We start from the raw sequence: 10,077 nt of genomic DNA, 5'->3' as shown, positions 1-10,077 counted from the left end.
GCTCATATAGAAATACTCTTCAGTTTTTAATTTTCATCTCGCCTCTAGCCACAATTCAACTTCATTTATTAATTCTTGTTACAGTCTCTACTACAGTTTTATTATTTTTTTTTAAATATCTTTAAAAAAATTTATTTTATTTTATTTTTTAACTTTACAATACTGTATTGGTTTTGCCATATATCAAAATGAATCCGCCACAGGTATACACATGTTCCCCATCCTGAACCCTCCTCCCTCCTTCCTCCCTGTACCATCCCTCTGGGTCGTCCCAGTGTACCAGCCCCAAGCATCCAGTATCATGCATCAAACATGGATTGGCGACTCGTTTCATATATGACATTATACATGTTTCAACACCATTCTCCCAATTCATCCCACTCTCTCCCTCTCCCACAGAGTCCAAAAGACTGTTCTATACATTAGTGTCTCTTTTGCTGTCTCGTATACAGGGTTATTGTTACCATCGTTCTAAATTCCATATATATGCGTTAGTATACTGTATTGGTGTTTTTCTTTCTGGCTTACTTCACTCTGTATAATAGGCTCCAGTTTCATCCACCTCATTAGAACTGATTCTAATGTATTCTTTTTAATGGCTGAATAATACTCCCATTGTGTATATGTACCATGGCTTTCTTATCCATTCATCTGCTGATGGACATCTAGGTTGCTCCCATGTCCTGGCTATTATAAACAGTGCTGCGATGAACATTGGGGTACATGTGTCTCTTTCAATTCTGGTTTCCTCAGTGTGTATGCCCAGCAGTGGGATTGCTGGATCATAAGGCAGTTCTATTTCCAGTGTTTTAAGGAATCTCCACACTGTTGTCCATAGTGGTTGTACTAGTTTGCATTCCCACCAACAGTGTAAGAGGGTTCCCTTTTCTCCACTACATAATGATCAAAGGATCAATCCAAGAAGAAGATATAACAATTGTAAATATATATGCACCCAATATAGGAAAACCACAATATGTAAGACAAATGGTAACAAGTATGACAGGAGAAATTAACAATAACACAATAATAGTGGGAGACTTTAATACCCCACTCACACCTATGGAATGATCAACTAATCAAAAAATTAACAAGGAAACACAAACTTTAAAAGATACAATAGACCAGTTATACCTAATTGATATCTATAGGACATTTCATCTCAAGACAATGAATTTCACCTTTTTCTCAAGCACACACGGAACCTTCTCCAGGATAGATCACATCCTGGGCCATAAATCTAGCCTTGGTAAATTCAAAAAAATTGAAATCATTCCAAGCATCTTCTCTGACCACAATGCAGTAAGATTAGATCTCAATTACAGGAGAAAAACTATTAAAAATTTCAACATATGGAGGCTGAACAACACACTGCTGAATAACCAACAAATCACAGAAGAAATCAAAACAGAAATCAAAATATGCATAGAAATGAATGAAAATGAAAACACAACAACCCAAAACCTGTGGGACACTGTAAAAGCAGTGCTAAGGGGAAATTTCATAGCAATACAGGCATACCTCAAGAAACAAGAAAAAAGTCAAATAAATAACCTAACTCTACACCTAAAGCAACTAGAAAAGGAAGAAATGAAGAACCCCAGGGTTAGTAGAAGGAAAGAAATCTTAAAAATTAGGGCAGAAATAAATGCAAAAGAAACAAAAGAGACCATAGCAAAAATCAACAAAGCCAAAAGCTGGTTCTTTGAAAGGATAAACTGACAAACCATTGGCCAGACTCATCAATAAACAAAGGGAGAAAAATCAAATCCATAAAATTAGAAATGAAAATGGAGAGATCACAACAGATAACAGAAATACATAGGATCATAAGAGACTACTATCAGCAATTATATGCCAATAAAATGGACAACGTGGAAGAAATGGACACATTCTTAGAAAAGTACAACTTTCCAAAACTGGACCAGGAAGAAATAGAAAATCTTAACAGACCCATCACAAGCACAGAAATTGAAACTGTAATCAAAAATCTTCCAGCAAACCAAAGCCCAGGTCCAGACGGCTTCACAGCTGAATTCTACCAAAAATTTAGAGAAGAGCTAACACCTATCCTGCTCAAACTCTTCCAGAAAATTGCAGAGGAAGGTAAACTTCCAAACTCATTCTATGAGAACCACCATCACCCTAATACCAAAACCTGACAAAGATGCCACAACTAAAACATAGATGCAAAAATCCTTAACAAAATTCTAGCAATCAGAATCCAACAACACATTAAAAAGATCATACACCATGACCAAGTGGGCTTTATCCCAGGGATGCAAGCATTCTTCAATATCTGCAAATCAATCAATGTAATACACCACATTAACAAATTGAAAAGTAAAAACCATATGATTATCTCAATAGATGCAGAGAAAGCCTTTGACAAAATTCAACATCCATTTATGATAAAAACTCTCCACAAAGCAGGAATAGAAGGAACATACCTCAACATAATAAAAGCTATATATGACAAACCCACAGCAAACATTATCCTCAATGGTGAAAAATTGAAAACATTTCCTCTAAAGTCAGGAACAAGACAAGGGTGCCCACTTTCACCATTACTATTCAACATAGTTTTGGAAGTTTTGGCCACAGCAATCAGAGCAGAAAAAGAAGTAAAAGGAATCCAAATTGGAAAAGAAGAAGTAAAACTCTCACTGTTTGCAGATGACATGATCCTCTACATAGAAAACCCTAAAGATTCCACCAGAAAATTACTAGAACTAATCAATGATTATAGTAAAGTTGCAGGATACAAAATCAACACACAGAAATCCCTTGCATTCCTATACACTAATAATGAGAAAACAGAAAGAGAAATTAAGGAAAAAATTCCATTCACCATTGCAACGGAAAGAATAAAATACTTAGGAATATATCTACCTAAAGAAACTAAAGACCTATATATAGAAAACTATAAAACACTGGTGAAAGAAATCAAAGAGGACACTAATAGATGGAGAAATATACCATGTTCATGGATCGGAAGAATCAATATAGTGAAAATGAGTATACTACCCTAAGCAATTTATAGATTCAATGCAATCCCTATCAAGCTACCAACAGTATTCTTCACAGAGCTAGAACAAATAATTTGTATGGAAATACAAAAAATACAAAAAACCTCGAATAGCCAAAGCTATCTTGAGAAAGAAGGATGGAACTGGAGGAATCAACCTACCTGACTTCAGGCTCTACTACAAAGCCACAGTCATCGAGACAGTATGGTACTGGCACAAAGACAGAAATATAGATCAGTGGAACAAAATGGAAAGCCCAGAGATAAATCCACGCACATATGGACACCTTATCTTTGAAAAAGGAGGCAAGAATATACAATAGTTTAAAGATAATCTCTTTAACAAGTGGTGCTGGGAAAACTGGTCAACCACTTGTAAAAGAATGAAACTAGACCACTTTCTAATGCCATACACAAAAATAAACTCAAAATGGATTAAAGATCTAAACGTAAGACTAGAAACTATGAAACTCCTAGAGGAGAACATAGGCAAAACACTCTCCGACATACATCACAGCTGGATCCTCTGTGACCCACCTCCCAGAATACTGGAAATAAAAGCAAAAATAAACAAATGGAAACTAATTAAAATCTACTACAGTTTTAAATTGAATTTGTGTTTTTCTTGTTCCTGAATTCAGGAGGAAAATATTCATTATTTCATTATTAAACATAGTGTTAGTTCAAGCTTTTTTTTTGTAACTAGTCTTTACTAAATTAATTAAGCACACTGCAACAGAGAATCTGGCTGACACTGCCATCCAATCTGCATCTTGACAACCATTAATCTAGAGATGAAATACTGGCATGTTTACATCTTCACTTTCTAGAAAAGAACACTGCAAAAAGTGGTCTCTACCTGCCTCTTCCTTTAGATTCTTACATGAATATATGTAATTGTTCTTACTTTCTAGCCCTTATTGTACAAAAACCCAGACAGAGGGCAGCTAAAGTGGATTCTGAGTATCAATCAATAATATATTTCACACTGTTAACAATTCTTTCTTTAGTCTCTTGGTTCTGAGTTATTTGACATTTTCATTGATCTTTTTATTGGCTGCATTAATTCTGAAAAATTTAAGAAATTACATGAATTGTCTACTATCTGAGCTGTTTCATATCAGAAAAACTTATGTTTCTTTCACATATAAAAGACAATTTGTTTGGATATGGAATTATTTGCTAGTGAATTTTTCCACTGCAAACTTTCAGTGGCCATTTCCAGGACCATACTTAAAATGTCTTTTTTACTTCCAACATCTTTGCTTCCATCAAAGTTACTATATCTGCTTCTTTCTTTTCATCTTCAATTTTGTCACTACACTACAAAATGTTAACCCTAGCAAAAACTAGAGTACGTGATGTGATGGACTGACTCAAATTTCTGAACATCCTATTCTAGATTTTCTAATTTTGTAGGGCACTTGTTTTCAATCTTGGCTGAGCACTAGCCTTTTGGCAAATACAATTCATTGCTTTGGGAGGTGGCATAACCATGTGGCTTATAAAATCCTATAGATGATTCTACTATATATCATCTTTTATTTTTAAAATTATTTTATTTATTATAATTGGAGGCTAATTACTTTACAATATTGTGGTTGTTTTTACCATACATTAACATGAATTAGCCATGGGTGTACATGTGTCTCCCCTCTCGCTAACCCCACTCCCACCTCCTTCCCCATTCCATCCCTCAGGGTTGTCCCAGTGCACCGGCTTTGAGTGCCCTGTTTCATGCATTGAACTTGGACTGGTCATCTATTTCACATATGGTAATATACATGTTTCAATGGTGTTTTCTCAAATTATCCCATGCTCACCCTCTCCCAACGGAGTCCAAAATCTGTTCTTATATGTGTCTTTTTTGCTGTCTCACATATAGGGTGGTTGTTACAATCTTTCTAAATTCCATATGTATGCATTAATATACTGTATTGGTATGTTTCTTTTTGACTTACTTCACTCTGTATAATACAGTGAATACATTTCATCCACCTCATTAGAACTGACTCAAATGTGTTCTTTTTAATTAGCTCAGTAATATTCCATTGTGTATGTGTACCACAGCTTTCTTATCCATTCGTCTGCCCATGGACATCTAGGTTGCTTCCATGTCCTAGCTATTGTAAACAGTGCTGCAATAAACATTGGGGTACACATGTTTCTTTCAATTCTGGTGTCTTCAGTGTCTGCCCAGCGGTGGGATTGTTGGGTCATATGGCAGTTCTATTTCCAGTTTTTTAAGGAATCTCCACAGTGTTCTCCATAGTGGCTGTACTAGTTTGCATTCCCACCAACAGTGTAAGAGGGTTCCCTTTTCTCCACACCCTCTCCAGCATTTATTGTTTGTAGACTTTTGGATAGCAGCCATTCTGACTGGCATGGGATGGTACATCATTGTGCTTTTGATTTCCATTTCTCTGATAATGAGTCATGTTGAACATGGTTTAATGTGTTTGTTAGCCATCTGTATGTCTTCTTTGGAGAAACATCTGTTTAGTTCTTTGGGCCATTTTTGATTGGGTCATTTATTTTTCTGGTATTGAGCTGCATGAGCAGCTTGTATATTTTTGGGATTAATTCTTTGTCAGTTGCTTCATTTGCTATTATTTTCTCCCATTCTGAAGGCTGTCTTTTCATCTTGCTTATAGTTTCCTTCATTGTGTGGAAGCTTTTAAGTTTAATTAGGTCCCATTTGTTTATTTTTGCTTTTATTTCCATTACTCTGGGAGGTGGATCATAGAGGATCTTGCTGTGATTTATGTCAGAGAGTGTTCTGCCTATGTTTTCCTCTAGGAGTATTATAGTTTCTGGTCTTACATTTAAATCTTTAATCCATTTAGAATTTATTTTTGTGTATGGTGTTAAAAGTGTTCTAGTTTCTCTTTTACAGGTGGTTGACCAGTTTTCCCAGCACTACTTGTTACAGAGATTGTCTTTTGTCCATTGCATATTTTGGCCTCCTTTGTCAAAGATAAGGTGTCCATAGGTATGTGGATTCATCTCTGGGCTTTCTATTTTATCCCATTGATCTGTATTCCTGTCTTTTTGCCAGTACCATAATGTCTTGATGACTGTAGCTTTGTAGTATAGTCTGAAATCAGGCAGGTTGATTCCTCCATCCATTCTTCTTTCTCAAGATTGCTTTGGTTATTTGAGGTTTTGTGCATTTACATACAAAGTGTGAAATTATTTATTTTAGTTCTGTGAGAAACACCATTGGTAGCTTGATAGGAATTACATTGAATCTATAGATTGCTTTGGGTAGTATACTCATTTTCACTATACTGATTCTTCTACCCATGAACATGGTATATTTCTCCATCTATTTGTGTCACCTTTGATTTCTTTGATCAGTGTTTTATAGTTTTCTATATATAGGTCTTTTATTTCTTTAGGTAAATTTATTCTTAAGTATTTTATTTTTTTCATTGCAATGGTGAATGGGATTGTTTCCTTAATTTCTCTTTCTGTTTTCTCACTGTTAGTGTATAGGAATGCAAGGGATCATGTGTGTTAATTTTATATCCTTCAAGTTTACTGTATTCATTGACTAGCTCTAGTAGTTTTCTGGTGGTGTCTTTAGAGTTTTCTGTGTAGAGGATCAGGTCATCTGCAAACAGCGGTAGTTTTACTTCTTCTTTTCCAATCTGGATTCCTTTTATTTCTTTTTCTTCTCTGATTGCTGTGGCTAAAACTTTCAAAACTATGTTGAATAGTAGTTGCGAGAGAGGGCACCCTTTTCTTGTTCCTGACTTTAAAGGAAATGCTGTCAATTTTTCACCATTGAGGATACTGTTCACTGTGGGTTTGTCATATATGCCTTTTATTGTGTTAAGGTATGTTCCTTCTATGCCTGCTTTCTGGAGAGGGTTTTTTTTTCCCCCTAATCATAAATGGGTGTTGCTGTTGCTGCTTCCACTAAGTTGCTTCAGTCGTGTCCAACTCTGTGCGACCCCATAGATGGCAGCCCACCAGGCTCCCCCGTCCCCGGGATTCTCCAAGCAAGGACACTGGAGTGGGTTGTCATTTCCTTCTCCAATGCATGAAAGTGAAAAGTTAAAGTGACGTCACTCAGTCGTGTCCGACTCTTAGCAACCCCATGAACTGCAGCCTACCAGGTTCCTCTGTCCATGGGATTCTCCAGGCAAGAGCACTGGAGTGGGTTGCCATTGCCTTCTCTAGATGGGTGTTGAATTTTGTCAAAGACTTTTTCTGCATCTATTGAGATAATCATATGGTTTTTATCTTTCAATTTGTTAATGTGGTGTATAACATTGATTGATTTGTCAATATTGAAGAATTCTTGCATCCCTGGGATAAAGCCCAGTTGGTCATGATGTATGATCTTTTTAATATGTTATTGGATTCTGTATGCTAGAATTTTGTTGTGGATTTTTGCATCTGTGTTCATCAGTAATATTGGCCTGTAGTTTTCTTCTTTTGTGGCATGTTTGTCTGGTTTTGGTATTAGGGTGATGATGGCCTCACAGAATGAGTTTGGGAGTTTACCTTCCTGTGCAATATTCTGGAAGAGTTTGAGTAGGATAGGTGTTAGCTCTTCACTAAATGTTTGGTAGGATTCACCTGTGAAGCCATCTTGCCCTGGACTTTTGTTTGTTGGAAGATTTTTGATTATAGTTTTGATTTCCATGCTTGTGATGGGTTCTGTTAAGATTTTCTGTTTCTTCCTGGTTCAATTTTCTAAGAATTTGCCCATTTCTTCCAAGTTGTCCATTTTATTGTCATATAGTTACTGATAGTATTCTCTTATGATCCTTCTTATTTCTGTGTTGTCTGTTGTGATTTCTCCATTTTCATTTCTCATTTGTTGATTTGATTCTTCTGTCTTTTTTTCTTAATGAGTCTGGCTAATGGTTTGTCTATTTTATTTATCTTCTTGAAGAACCAGCTTTTAGTTTTGTTTATTTTTGCTGTAGTCTGCTTTGTTTTTTTTCCACTTATTTCTGCTCTGGATTTTATGATTTCTTTCCTTCTACTAACTTTGGGGTTCTTCATTTCTTCTTTTTCTAGTTGCTTTATTAAAGTTAGGTTGTTTATTTGATGTTTCTCTTGTTTCTTGAGGTAAGCTTGTATTGCTATGAACCTTCCTCTTAGCACTGCTTTTACTGAATCTCATAGGTTTTTGGTTGTAATGTTTTCATTTTCATTTGTTTCTATGTATATTTGATTTCCTTTTTGATTTCTTCTGTGATCTGTTGGTTATTCAGAAGCATGATGTTTAGCCTCCATATATTTGAATTTTTTATAGTTTTTTCCCCCTGTAGTTGACATCTAATCTTACTGCACTGTGATCAGAAAAGATGCTTGACATGATTTCAATTTTTAAAAAATTTACCAAGGGTAGATTTATGGCCCAGGATGTGATCTATCTTGGAGAGTATTCTGTGTACACTTGTGAAAAAGGTGAAATTTACTGCTTTGGGGTGAAATGTCCTATAGATATCCATTAGGTCTAACTGGTCCATTTTATCATTTAAGGTTTGTGTTTCCTTGCTAATTTTCTGTTTGGTTTGTCTATCCATAGGTGTGAGTGGGGGTATTAAAGTCTCCCATTATTACTGTGTTACTGTTTTTTTCCACTTTCATACTTGTTACATTTGCTTTACATGTGGGGTGCTCCTATGTTGGGTTCTTATAAAAAGCCATTTTAATGCCCCTTTGACATCTGTATTCCTGAGTGTATATTAGTGGGTTAAGACTTGAGGTGATAATGGTGTAAACATATACACAATGGAGTATTACTCAGCCATTAAAAAAATACATTTGAGTCAGTTCTAATGAAGTGGGTGAAACTGGAGCCTATTATACAGAGTGAAGTAAGCCAGAAAGAAAAACACCAATACAGTATACTAATGCATGTATCTGGAATTTAGGAAGATGGTAATGATAACTCTGTATGCGAGAGAACAATTGAGACACAGATGTATAGAACAGTCTTTTGGACTCTGTGAGAGAGGAAGAGGGTGGGATGATTTGGGAGAATGGCATTGAAACATGTATAATATCATATAAGAAATGAATCACCAGTTCGGGTTTGATACAGGATGCAGGATGCTTGGGGCTGGTGCACTGGGATGAACCAGAGGGATGGTACAGGGAGGGAGGTGGGAGAAGGGGTCCAGGATGGGGAACATGTGAACACCTGTGGTGGATTCATGTTGATGTATGGCAAAACCAATACAATATTGTAAAGTAATTAGCCTCCAATTAAAATAAATAAATTTAAATAAAAATTAGAATGGAAAAAAAAGAGGATAAGAAATTTATCAGCTTTGTGCATGGAACCTTTCTTTGGTTGCAAGTACATGTAGATGACACTGCCATAAAAGAGGCTGACCACAGTGAGATGAGCACCACAGGTGTTGAGCATCACAGGTGTTAATCACCTTGCCTTCCTTAATCACCTTCCAGCCTTGCCTGACTTGATCTTAGTCACAGCTTGATTGATGATTCCCTATGAGACAAGAATGAAAAACAGTGACAAAACAAGGTAAACTACTCCAGGTGTGTAAATGGTAACATCCATTTCTTCGGTGTATGCACAGGCTATCTTAAGAAAGACAGGCATCTCACAAAATCAGTTATCGAGTATGTGACCACATAGCAGCAGTGAAAAGGCAAAAGTGCTCATAGTCAGGGCACCACACATGCCAGTCAACCATGATGCTGCTGCCGTCTTACAGAACTGAGGGTGCATGATAACCAGGTAGTGCAGGGGTTGGCAGACTGCTGCATAGTGATCATAGGCCATGACAACCAATCAAAGGTTTTCTGTTGCACCGAAGTCAAAGGCAAAGAAGAACTGTAGGATACAACCTGCATAAGTAATTAATTTGTTTGGCCCGCACAGATTTATCAAGTTCTGGGGAACAATACTAGTTGTGTAACAGATATCTAAAAATGTGAGGTTACTGAGGAAGAAGTGCATGGGTGTAAGAAATTGGCTGTCCAGAAAAGTTAAGCAGGATAATTGCTGTGTTGTTTATCAGAGGCATGATATGGAAGAGCAAAATGGTCACAGA

This window comes from Bos taurus, chromosome 23 (genome assembly GCF_002263795.3).
Source record: "Bos taurus isolate L1 Dominette 01449 registration number 42190680 breed Hereford chromosome 23, ARS-UCD2.0, whole genome shotgun sequence".
Lineage (NCBI taxonomy): Eukaryota > Metazoa > Chordata > Mammalia > Artiodactyla > Bovidae > Bos > Bos taurus.
Note: the sequence above shows the minus strand (reverse complement) of the source record.